The 11,956-nt window shown below is 41.5% G+C and overlaps 1 long non-coding RNA gene across 9 annotated transcripts; it reads right to left on the bottom strand.

Moving 5' to 3' along the window:
• Positions 1 to 2,893: 2,893 nt before the first annotated feature.
• On the bottom strand, positions 2,894 to 11,188 carry LOC119365292. 9 transcript variants are annotated; one of them, XR_005175440.1, is made up of 5 exons: positions 11,102 to 11,188; positions 10,538 to 10,640; positions 9,927 to 10,154; positions 9,176 to 9,309; positions 8,776 to 9,064 (listed from the first exon to the last, which is right to left on the bottom strand). It is a non-coding gene; the product is annotated as an uncharacterized LOC119365292 (long non-coding RNA). The 9 variants fall into 9 exon arrangements; XR_005175441.1 differs by having other exon boundaries at positions 10,551 to 10,640; XR_005175437.1 differs by adding an exon at positions 2,894 to 3,467 and having other exon boundaries at positions 8,909 to 9,064; positions 9,927 to 11,182.
• Positions 11,189 to 11,956: the final 768 nt, after the last annotated feature.

The following is an 11,956-nucleotide window of genomic DNA, read 5'->3' as shown; positions in this document are numbered from 1 at the left end:
AAACTTGCAACAACAAAGTAGAGGACGTCTAACTTGTTTTTGCAGGGCTTGTTGTGATGTGATATGGTCAAGACAAGATGTGATATAAATTGTTGTATGAGATGATCCTGTTTTGTAACAAAGTTATCAGTAATTGGCAGGAGCCATCTGGTTGTCGTTTTATTGTATGAAATGCAATCTCCATGTAATTGCTTTACTTTATCACTAAGAGGTAGCAATAGTCGTAGTAGCAATAGTTGGCGAGACGAAAATGATGCTACGATGGAGATCAAGGTGTCAAACCGGTGACGATGGAGATCATGACAATGCTTCGGTGATGGAGATCATGAGCACAAGATGATGATGGCCATATCATGTCACATATTTTGATTGCATGTGATGTTTATCTTTTATATTCTTATTTTGCTAGTTCGGCGGTAGCATAAGATGATCCCTTACTAAAATTTCAAGGTATAAGTGGTCTCCCTGAGTATGCACCGTTGTGACAGTTCTTCGTGCTGAGACACCACATGATGATCAGGTGTGATAAGCTCTATGTTCACATACAACGGGTGCAAGCCAATTTTGCACATGCGGAATACTCGGGTTAAACTTGACGAGACTAGCATATGTAGATATGGCCTCGGAACACTAGAGACCGAAAGGTCGAGTGTGAATCATATAGTAGATATGATCAACATAGTGATGTTCACCATTGAAAACTACTCCATCTCATGTGATCATCGAACATGGCTTAGTTGATTTGGATGGTGATCATTTATATGACTAGAGGGATGTCTATCTAAGTGGGACTTCTTAATAATATGATTAATTGAACTTTAATTTATCCTGAACTTAGTCTTGATAGTATTTTCCAAATCATGTTGTAGATCAATAGCTCGCGTTATAGCTTCCCTATGTTTTTTATATGTTCCTAGAGAAAACTAAGTCGAAAGATGATAGTAGCAATGATGCGGACTGGGTCTGTGATCTGAGGTGTATCCTCATTGCTGCACAGAAGAATTATTTCCCTTATGCACCGCTAGGTGATAGACCTATTGCAGGAGCAGATGCAGACATTATGAACGTTTGGCTAGCTCAATATGATCACTACTTGATAGTTTAGTGCATGATGCTTTATGGCTTAGAACCGGGGCTTCAAAATCATTTTTGAAACGCCACGGAGCATATGAGATGTTCCAAGAGCTGAAATTGGATTTCAGACTCATGCCCGTGTCAAGAGGTATGAGACCTCTGACAAGTACTTTGCCTAAAAGATGGAGGAGAATTGCTCAACTAGTGAGCATGTGCTCAGAATGTCTGGGTACTACAATCACTTGAATCAAGTGGGAGTTAATCTTTCAGATAAGATAGTGATTGACAGAGTTCTCTAGTCACCATCACCAATTTACTGGAACTTCGTGATGAACTATAGTATGCAAGGGATGACGGAAACGATTCCCGAGCTCTTCGTGATGCTGAAATCGATGAAGGTAGAAATCAAGAAAAATCCTCAAGTGTTGATGATTAAACAAGATCACTGGTTTCAAGAAAAGGGCAAAGGAAAAGAAAGGGAACTTCAAGAAGAATAGCAAGCAAGTTGTTGCTTCCGTAAAGAAGCCCAAAGCTGGAACTAAGCCTGAATCTGAGCTGAAAGTTAACAAAATCTTACAACAAAGTTTTGTAACTATTTCTTTTCACTGACAACTTCATGTCGTAATACTCTACTGCCAGAAGCAAATACTATATTTTTTCTATATGCTTCAGTTTAGACTCTTTGGAGCCACACCTATTTTGTCAATATTTTCCATTATCACAGCGCCAACTGTGTGACAATAGTTCTTATGTTTTCAGAACATTGGGACTAGCCTTAACAAATTATGTTGACAAATCACTTTCTTATCTTAAAATACATCAGTGGTTAGTGCTTCTTTTTAGATAAGAGGCCTTTTATATTGTATTCATATGATCAAGATATGGCAAAAGCCTTTGATGGGAAACATGCAGCACATGTGGTGCCTTTCATAAGCTAAGCTGGGAAACATGCAGCACAACCATTTCCTCGGAGCAGATTACCTTTGGCTAACAAATCATAGACATGCGTGAGAGATTCCTTCATTGGTTTTGCAAAGATTGCTTTTCCAGTAGCTTCCCTTTGGTCCCTTTACTGATAATTCTGTTATTTGTGTTCTGATTTTGGTGATGTGCGTGAATGATTATAGCACAACCACTGCCCCCTGGTGTCTGACGATGGTGTCTCGTCACTCTAGGAAGGCGGATAAAGAGGTCAAATTCAAGTTCCAAGTAGATTGGTGTTGATGAATTGTGCAATGCATTTTTCCTATTTAGGACAAAGGTTAACACAAAAAGGCATAATGCTAGGGGCCTAAAATCGCTTCACCTGAAAGTGCAAATTGTACATTTGGTTTCTAATGCGTTGAAGGCTTGCGACAAACCATTTATGTTTCCCCTGATTGCGTCATTCTTATTTCTGAAATTTATCTGTCTGGCATTTTGCTAAACTATGTGTGCGCAGATCTGGGAAAGAAAAGATGCGGCGGAATTCAGGGTGAGATTTTGGTGGAGGACTGTTCTTCTATCTCTAGCTTCGAGTGTTATGGTCCTCTGATACCGATTACATTGTTTGTAGTTGAGGCACACTCTGGATATTCAATCTTTTTACTAGTGGCTCATGCCCTGTTTGTTGTTGCATGGTTTGCAATGCAGTCACGCCGGTGGAGTTACATATATAGTAACTACCTGGTGTCATCATAATGAATTATTTAATTAGTGAAGTTGTGCCTAGAGAACATTCTCTTTTATGTCGCCAGCATTCATATGCATGGGTTGGTCTTCCAGGCAAGTGGACGTCCTACATGGTTTGGTTGGCTTCTGATGGGAAAATGATGAATACTGCTCCCACTATAAACCAATACTCCCTCCGTCCGGGGAAAGTTGTCACCCGCCCAGTACAATAGTTTTTTTTTTGAAAAAACGCCCTTCCACTTTCAAAGCTCTGTAAATAAACTCCATCTCCTTCCACCTCCCGTCGTCCGCATCGCCAAGGCCAGCCGGCCGTCGCCACGGCTAGCTGCCGCAGCCAGCCGTCTCCGGGAGCAGCTCCTGCGCCGCCCACGATCAGGTCTTGCGTCGCCTACAAGCCCGCCCAGGAGGAGGAGCTCCGCCGCCCACCCATGAAGGAGCTCGACCGACCGCCCATGATGAGGAGCTCCGCCGCCCGCCCACAAGGAAGAGCTCCGTCGCCCGCCCACTGTCGCGTCGGTCTACTTCGCCCACATTCTGCCGCCCATTGCCGCCATGCTGGTCCACTTCAGTCGCCACCGCGCTGGTCCACTTCAGGCGCCTGCTGGTTGTGGTGGTAGTGGTGGGCGACACCTCTACTTCCGCTGCTACTGGTGGTGGGCGACGCCGACGCCCTTCGACCCCCGCCCAAGACCCCTGACGCCACTGGTACTTTGCTTGTGTTCCTGCGAAAACTTGATTGCAATCAAAATTAACAGTTGATACGAAGAGTTTAATTGATACATAGAGTTTAATTGGATTGCAATCAAAATTTTATTTTCCGGGTCAAAATCAAAATCGAATCAAATTGATACAGGTTGAAAATTGCTTCAAAAAATTCAGTTAGCTGTGTGTGTGATGACTGTTGCCGGTAGCTTCAGAAAATTCATTTAGCAGTGAGCAGTGAAATTGTACCATGCCTAGTTAAGGGTGAAGTGACGATGTATGTTGGAAGTGGTTCCAATATTGATATGATCATCATCGCACACACCATATACTTTCGGGATTAGAGTTGAACCTAAATAAATGTTATTTGGTGTTTGCATAAAGTATGAATATGATTAGATCATGTTTATTGCAATACGGTTATTCATTTAGGATAGAGAATAATTTTTATTTTATTTACATGAATAAAACCTTCTATGGTCATACACCCAATGTTGACGGTTTATTGAATCTCGACCGTAGTGATGCACATATTCATAATATTGATGCCAAAAAATGCAAAGTTGATAATGATAGGCAACATACTTGTGGCACTGCCGTTTGGGTCATATTGGTGTAAAGCGCATGAAGAAAATCCATGTTGATGGGCTTTTTGAATCACTTGATTATGAATCAGTTGATACTTGCAAACCGTGCCTTATGGGAAAGATGACTAAAACTTCATTCTCCGAAACAATGGAACGAGCTAATGACTTATTGGAAATAATACATACCGATGTATGTGTTCTGATGAGTGTTGAGGCTCGTGGCAAGTATCATTATTTTTTGACCTTCACAGATGATTTGAGCCTACTTAATGAAACACAAAGTCTGAAACATTCGAAAATTTCAAAGAATTTCAGAGTGAAGTGAAGAATCATAGTAACTAGAAAATAAAGTTTCTACGATCTGATCGTAGAGGCGAATATTTGAGTTACGAGTTTGGTCTTCATTTGAAACAATGTGGAATAATTTCGCAACTCACGCCACCTCGAACACCACAGCGTAATGGTGTGTCCGAACGTCGTAACCGTACTTTATTAGATATGGTGCGATCTATGATGTCTCTTACTGATTTACCACTATCGTTTTGGTATTATGCATTAGAGACAGCTGCATTCACGTTAAACAGGGCACCATCAGAATCTGTTGAGACGACACTGTATGCACTGTGGTTTGGCAACAAACCTAGGCTGTCGTTTCTTAAAGTTTGGGGTTGCGATGCTTATGTGAATAAGGTTCAACCTGATAAGCTCGAGCCCAAACCGGAGAAATGTGTCTTCATAGGATACCCAAAAGAACCTGTTGGGTACACCTTCTATCACAGATCCGAAGGCAAGATGTTCGTTGCTAAGAATGGATCCTTTCTAGAGAAGGAGTTTCTCTCAAAAGAAGTGGGTGGGAGGAAAATAGAACTTGATGAGGTAATCGTACCTTCTCCCGAATTGGAAAGTAGTTCATCACAGAAATCAGTTCTAGTGATTGCTACACCAATTAGTGAGGAAGCTAATGATGATGATGATCATGAAACTTCAGATCAAGTTATTACCGAACCTCGTAGGTCTTCCATAATACGGTCCGCACCAGAGTGGTACGATAATCCTATTCTAGAAGTCATGTTACTGGACCATAATGAACCTACGAACTATGAGGAAGCGATGATGAGCCCAGATTCCACGAAATGGCTTGAGGCCATGAAATCTGAGATGGGATCCATGTATGAGAACAAAGTCTGGACTTTGGTGGACTTGCCCGATTATCGGCGAGCCATAGAAAATAAATGGATCTTCAAGAGGAAGACGGACACTGATAGTAGCGTTACTATCTATAATGGTCGACTTGTCGCAAAAGGTTTTCGACAAGTTTAAGGTGTTGACTACAATGAGATTTTCTCAACTGTAGCGATGCTTAAGTATGTCCGAATCATGTTAGCAATTGCCGCATTTTATGATTTTGAAATTTGGCAGATGGATGTCAAAACTGCATTCCTTAATGGATTTCTGGAAGAAGAGTTGTATATGATGCAACGAGAAGGTTTTGTCGATCCAAAGGATGCTAACAAAGTGCGCAAGCTCCAGCGATCCATTTATGGACTGGTGCAAGCCTCTCGGAGTTGGAACTAATGCTTTGATAGTATGATCAAAGCATATGGTTTTATACAGACTTTTGGAGAAGCCTATATTTACAAGTAAGTGAGTGGGAGCTCTGTAGTATTTCTAATATTATATGTGGACGACATATTGTTGATTGGAAATGATATAGAATTTTTGGATAGCATAAAGGAATACTTGAATAAGAGTTTTTCAATGAAAGACCTTGGTGAAGCTGCTTACATATTGGGCATCAATATCTATAAAGATAGATCAAGACGCTTAATTGGACTTTCACAAAGCACATACCTTGATAAAGTTTTGAAGAAGTTCAAAATGGATCAGTCAAAGAAAGGGTTCTTGCTTGTGTTACAAGGTGTAAAGTTGAGTAAGACTCAAAGCCCGACCACGGCAGAAGATACAAAGAAAATGAAAGGAGCAATTAGCTAAAGTAGCTCCATGCAGAGCATTGTAGACATAGAATATTTGCAAAATACATATGGCTCTCTGAATGTGACAGACCCGTTGACTAAACTTCTCTCACAAGTAAAACATGATCGCACCTTAGTACTCTAGGTGTCAATCACATAGCAATGTGAACTAGATTATTGACTCTAGTGCAAGTGGGAGACTGAAGGAAATATGCCCTAGAGGCAATATTAAAGTTATTATTTATTTCCTTATTTCATGATAAATGTTTATTATTCATGCTAGAATTGTATTAACCGGAAACTTAATACATGTGTGAATACATAGACAAAACATAGTGTCCCTAGTATGCCTCTATTTGACTAGCTCATTAATCAAAGATGGTTATGTTTCCTAACCATAGACATGTGTGGTCATTTGATGAACGGGATCACATCATTAGGAGAATGATGTGATGGACAATACCCATCCGTTAGCTTAGCATTATGATCGTTACAGTTTCATTGCTACTGCTTTCTTCATGACTTATACACGTTCATCAGACTATGAGATTATGCAACTCCCGAATACTGGAGGAACACCTTGTGTGTTATCAAACGTCACAACATAACTGGGTGATTATAAAGATGCTCTACAGGTGTCTCCAAAGGTGTTTGTTGGGTTGGCATAGATCGAGATTAGGATTTGTCACTCCGTGTACCAGAGAGGTATCTCTGGGCCCTCTCGGTAATGCTCATCACTATAAGCCTTGCAAGCAATGTGAGTAATGAGTTAGTTGCGGGATGAAGCATTACGGAACGAGTAAAGAGACTTACCGGTAACGAGATTGAACTAGGTATGATGATACCGACGATCTAATCTCGGGCAAGTAACATACCGATGACAAAGGGAACAACGTATGTTGTTATGCGGTTTGACCGATAAAGATCTTCATAGAATATGTAGGATCCAATATGAGCATCCAGGTTCCGCTATTGGTTATTGACTGGAGATGTGTCTCGGTCATGTCTACATGTTCTCGAACCCGTAGGGTCCACACGCTTAACGTTCGATGATGATTTGTATTATGAGTTATGTGATTTGTTGAACGAAGTTTGTTCGGAGACCCGTATGAGATCACGGATATGACGAGGAGTCTCGAAATGGTTGAGAGGTAAAGATTGATATATTGGAAGCCTATATTCAGACATCGGAATGGTTTCGAGTGATTCGAGTATTTTTGGGAGTACCGGAGAGTTACAGGAATTCGCCGAGGGAAGTTAATGGGCCTTGTTGGGCTTTAGTGGAGAGAGGGAAGAAGGGCCACGAGGTGGCGCGCGCCTCCCCCCTGCCCAAACCAAGTTGGACAAGGGGTGCCCCCTCCCCCCCTTCCTTCTCCCTCTCCCTCCTTTCCTTCTTTCCTACTCCGAAAAGGAAAGGGAATCCTACTAGGACTTGGGAGTCCTAGTAGGACACACTTGGCGCGCCCCTAGGAGGGTTGGCCTCTCTCCCTCCCTCCTTTATATACGCGGGCACGGGGCACCCCAAAGGCACACAAGTTTCTCTTAACAGTGTGCGGTGCCCCCCTCCACAGTTACACACCTCGATCATACCATCGTAGTGCTTAGGCGAAGCCCTGCGCCGGTAGCATCGTCATCACCGTCGCCACGCCATCGTGCTGACAAAACTCACCCTCGTCCTCAACTAGATCAAGAGTACGAGGGACGTCACCGATTTGAACGTGTGCTAAACGTAGAGGTGCCGTACGTTCGGTACTTGATTGGTTGGATCGGTAAGAAGTTCGACTACATCAACCGCGTTATTGAAACGCTTCCACTTTCGGTCTACGAGGGTACGTGGACACACTCTCCCCTCTCGTTGCTATGCATCACCTAGACAGATCTTGCATGATCGTAGGATTTTTTTTGAAATTACCGCGTTCCCCAACAGGTTGTAGCAAAAAAGCGACGCTAGTTGTAGAAAAACCGCGACGCCTGTTGTGTGTTATAGCAAAACTTGACGTTGGTTGTAGCAAACTGCTATGTTGATATGTAGGATAAATTGTGACATTAGTTTTTTCCTCTGAGCAGCATCGCCTCATCCTCGCCGTCCAACGTGTGCCCGTAGTTGCAGGCTTGCAGCTCCGGTTGCAGCGCCCTGATAGACGGTTCCCGTAGCTTCGCCGTCGGGGACTCGAAGCCATAGTTGGGAAGAGGCCATTGTTGAGATCCCGAGGATTGGAGGCGGCCATGGGCATGGGGAGATAGCGGGGATCCGAATTGAGGAGGAAGGATGGGAGAGGGGTTTGCCGGCCATGAAGGAGAGGCAACATTGGGCGCCGTCGCACATGAGCACTTCGCCGTCAGTGAGGGAGCTTCTAGAGCTTGCGAGCAACGTGAGGGAGGCCGTGGAGGAGTAGAGCCGCGACGGCTGGAGGTGAAAGAAAAATAATAATAGTCACGCGGAACCCACCATGTACACGTATCTCCACCGGATGGGTCTTTCGTGGCACGTGAGTCGACGAAAAGCTCGGCAGGGCTGCCGGCCCCAAACGTTTTCCTTTTGAGAGCATAGTAAGCTTGCACGTGCAATGCACGTCTCATTCTACTTAAAAATTTGAATATGCAAAGCTTCAATAAATTCCAATCCACATATAGCTACTTGTAATTCACTCTGCAATGATTTGTACCACCTTCAATATGCTCTGCGAGTTTGAAACCTGGTAGGATCCACTACTTCAGAAATCACAAACTTGCATAAAGAAGCTATAGTACCGATTGCGTACTCTCGAGAAAACAAACTTGCATAAAGCTTATATCGACATTAAATCAATTGACATAAATTCTCTGTTGATGAATCAATAGAAACCTATTTAATATCATACGCTTATAGGGGGTACCAGATCAGTATCAAAGGCAACTTACCCCTTTTCTGGTCTAATGCACACATGCTTGTAAAATGACTGCTACCACGTATATAAGCCTATATATTGTGTGATGCTTAGAAGGGGCGTGCTTTCAAATTCCCAAGGAGAAGAGCACTTATATAGTCCGTCAAATCGGGTCAACAATTCAACATGCCTGTAGATGTCGAGTGATGTGAGTTGACTATAGACAAATAGCTAAATAAAGGAGATGAGGAAATTAATATTAGTAGTGTAATGAACTTCATACTGACTGCAAGTCACGTACATGTAGTCAAGTTGAGGCAGAAATCATTTTTCTTGGAACATAATTTGGTAGCACTCCATCATTGCCATGAAACCTCTAATCTCAAACGTCAGTCTTCAGATACATAATTGTTAATTTAAGTCTTAACTGAATCTCTGCAAGCAAACATGATGGTTTTAGCATCAGATACATAAAGATTAGGATAACCTGGCATATAAATCACCTCAAATTAGGGTATACCAGGATTGCAAAATTCACAGTTGTAGCACAGTACTATATAGTATAGTGAGTAGCTTGTGCTTCAGGCCACCGACACACAACATACTGGAAACAGTAATACCCATCTGATGACTTGTACCAGTGAAATGATGCAAAGAATAAGGTGAAGAGAGCATAGAGAGAAGGTCAGACAACATGTGATTATGACCGACTCCATTTGGTAAAGGAAATAGAGGATCCCTGCCCCCATCTAGAACCATCCATTATATAGTTTTAGTTTTCAAGTACATTATTAAACCTTCCAATATGGATTAGATGACATCATCACCAACCTGTCGTGTGTCCATGGGAAGTATCAATTGGACTACTCTGAATGGGAAAGATAAAAATCCCCAAGGATTAAATACCGGCGAACAAAATAATATCATAACAAAAAAAATTATTAGACATGCAAAACTACTACAATTTTCAAAGTATATAGCTAAATTCACTTTTATTTTTCACTTCTGTACATATGCAAAAATGTAATAAGGGTTTTACAGACTTGTGGTACCTCTTGTAGTTTTTTTAGTGACGCGTCCTCAAAAGTATAGCAATTAAGAAAAGGCCGGCATGCCTGCAGTGGCGGAGGGGATTAATGGGATTAGGATGTTGGGGAGGGCCGGTTGGAGCAGAAAACAAGTCAAATGCTGCACTGTTCATGTGTTTATTATGAACAAATCCATAGTATTGGGAGGGGGCAGGGCCCCTTGCTGGTCATGTGTTTATCGCCACACAATGCCTGCAAATAAGAACAAATTTTTTTCTCAGTACAATGATTTTGATAGTTAAATTTATCGGTACACATTTAACTGGAAACAACAATATTTTAGATGATGTACTCCTAATCCCTCATTCGAACGGTTGATTACTTCATCTGTTGACGAACCAAAAAAATGATAGGGGCACATACATACTCTTAAGTCAATTTAAAAACCTTGATGGAGATGGAGATGTTAACAAATAGACTGATATTTGCCAGTTGTTACTGAAATTAGGTAATTCATAGAAGGATAAACTCTAAAAATTAGCAGAGAAGAGGAATATGGAACATTAGCATGGAGTTTTATAGTCGCAGATCTGATGGTGTAGATGATCATTGTTGAATTGTAGTTTGATCTATACCCTAACCACACACATAGTAAAGGTGGTAGTGGCTCCAGCATCCACGAAGGCAGTGAAACTGGGACTCCGAAATATCCTCGTTTCCTTATTCTGTGTTCAAGGGCTGCTCCAAAGGGTGGTATTTCAACAATTAGACAATAGCTAGCTGATTCATATCAACTCATAGCACGACAATAAAAGGCGATAAAAACAGCAAACAAGAAAATGACATCTAAACGCTATACCACTCAAACAAATGCTTTTTTTGGTATTCCAAACTGCAAGACTACAATGAACCTTGTATCCATCTGTTTATAAATAAGCATTTGTAGCTAAGAATGGACAGAGAAACAAAATTGCATACAGAGTTATAGCAAGGAACCAAAATCAAAGGGTTCCTAACCCGGGTTAGGGAAACCTATCAAACTTGCAATCTGATCAAGCTAAAAAGGCGATGAAATAAATGCTCTCACCTAAAGCAAGGAGAAAGCTTGCATGTGGTTGACAGCGAGACAGAGGTTGAGGTTGTTGAACCAATCACACATGCAAAATTCAGGATTTTCTATTTCCTTGTGAGACACATACCTTGAATAATGAAAGAATGACAACGCAAGACACTGCACAATACATTTCAATTTAGCATCTAGAAATTGTTCTCCCGGTGATAAACCTGCAAGCATAGAAATATACGACATCGTGGTGAACAATTTGAATAATATTCTTACTGAACTACAGTGAGAGCAAAACATAGCACACAAAGCGTAAATAGAAGACCTCAATATTTTAGCATGAGTATTAAACTATTAATGGTAAAGACAAATGAACATGTTTGCATTTCATTGAAGATGCTCTAGCCATAGGGTGAAATTCATTTGAAAAATCTGAAAACACACATTTGTTAACCATTGCCTTCGGAACTTAACACACACATCCAAAACACCTGAAATCTGGTTTCCATGATTATTTGTGGTACACAGCTAAATTGTAAACTTATTAATATATTTCGTTGCTTATTTGATTCTACAAAGAAAATTTTGGATACCATTGAGAACATCAGCACTATAAGCCTGTCTATATTCCTACAGCATGTGCAAGTAAAATGCAAACACTGTGTCATGATAGAAGGACGTTCTTTTTTTTTTTTTTGCTTTGTGATGCGAAACCTCCCTTTCATCGGTCACATACATAATTGACGTTTCATCACTTAGATTATATCATCACGCAGCAATAGAAATACAAATTAACAAGGGGGGGCGGGTGATCTTGCCTTATCAATTTCCTGTTGCTCTTGCTCCTCCCTCACATACTCGGATCCAATGTGATCCCCTCCTACTACAAGGAATCATGAGTTGGACAAGAGAAGGTGCAGAACTGTGTATGTGAAAGAGGAAAAGTAGATCAGAGAGGAGACACGCGGTCGGCATCTGCCTCCCCGTCGCG

This window comes from Triticum dicoccoides, chromosome 2B (assembly GCF_002162155.2).
Source record: "Triticum dicoccoides isolate Atlit2015 ecotype Zavitan chromosome 2B, WEW_v2.0, whole genome shotgun sequence".
NCBI classification, from domain to species: domain Eukaryota; kingdom Viridiplantae; phylum Streptophyta; class Magnoliopsida; order Poales; family Poaceae; genus Triticum; species Triticum dicoccoides.
Note: the sequence above shows the minus strand (reverse complement) of the source record. Positions and strands in the feature narration are given on the sequence as shown.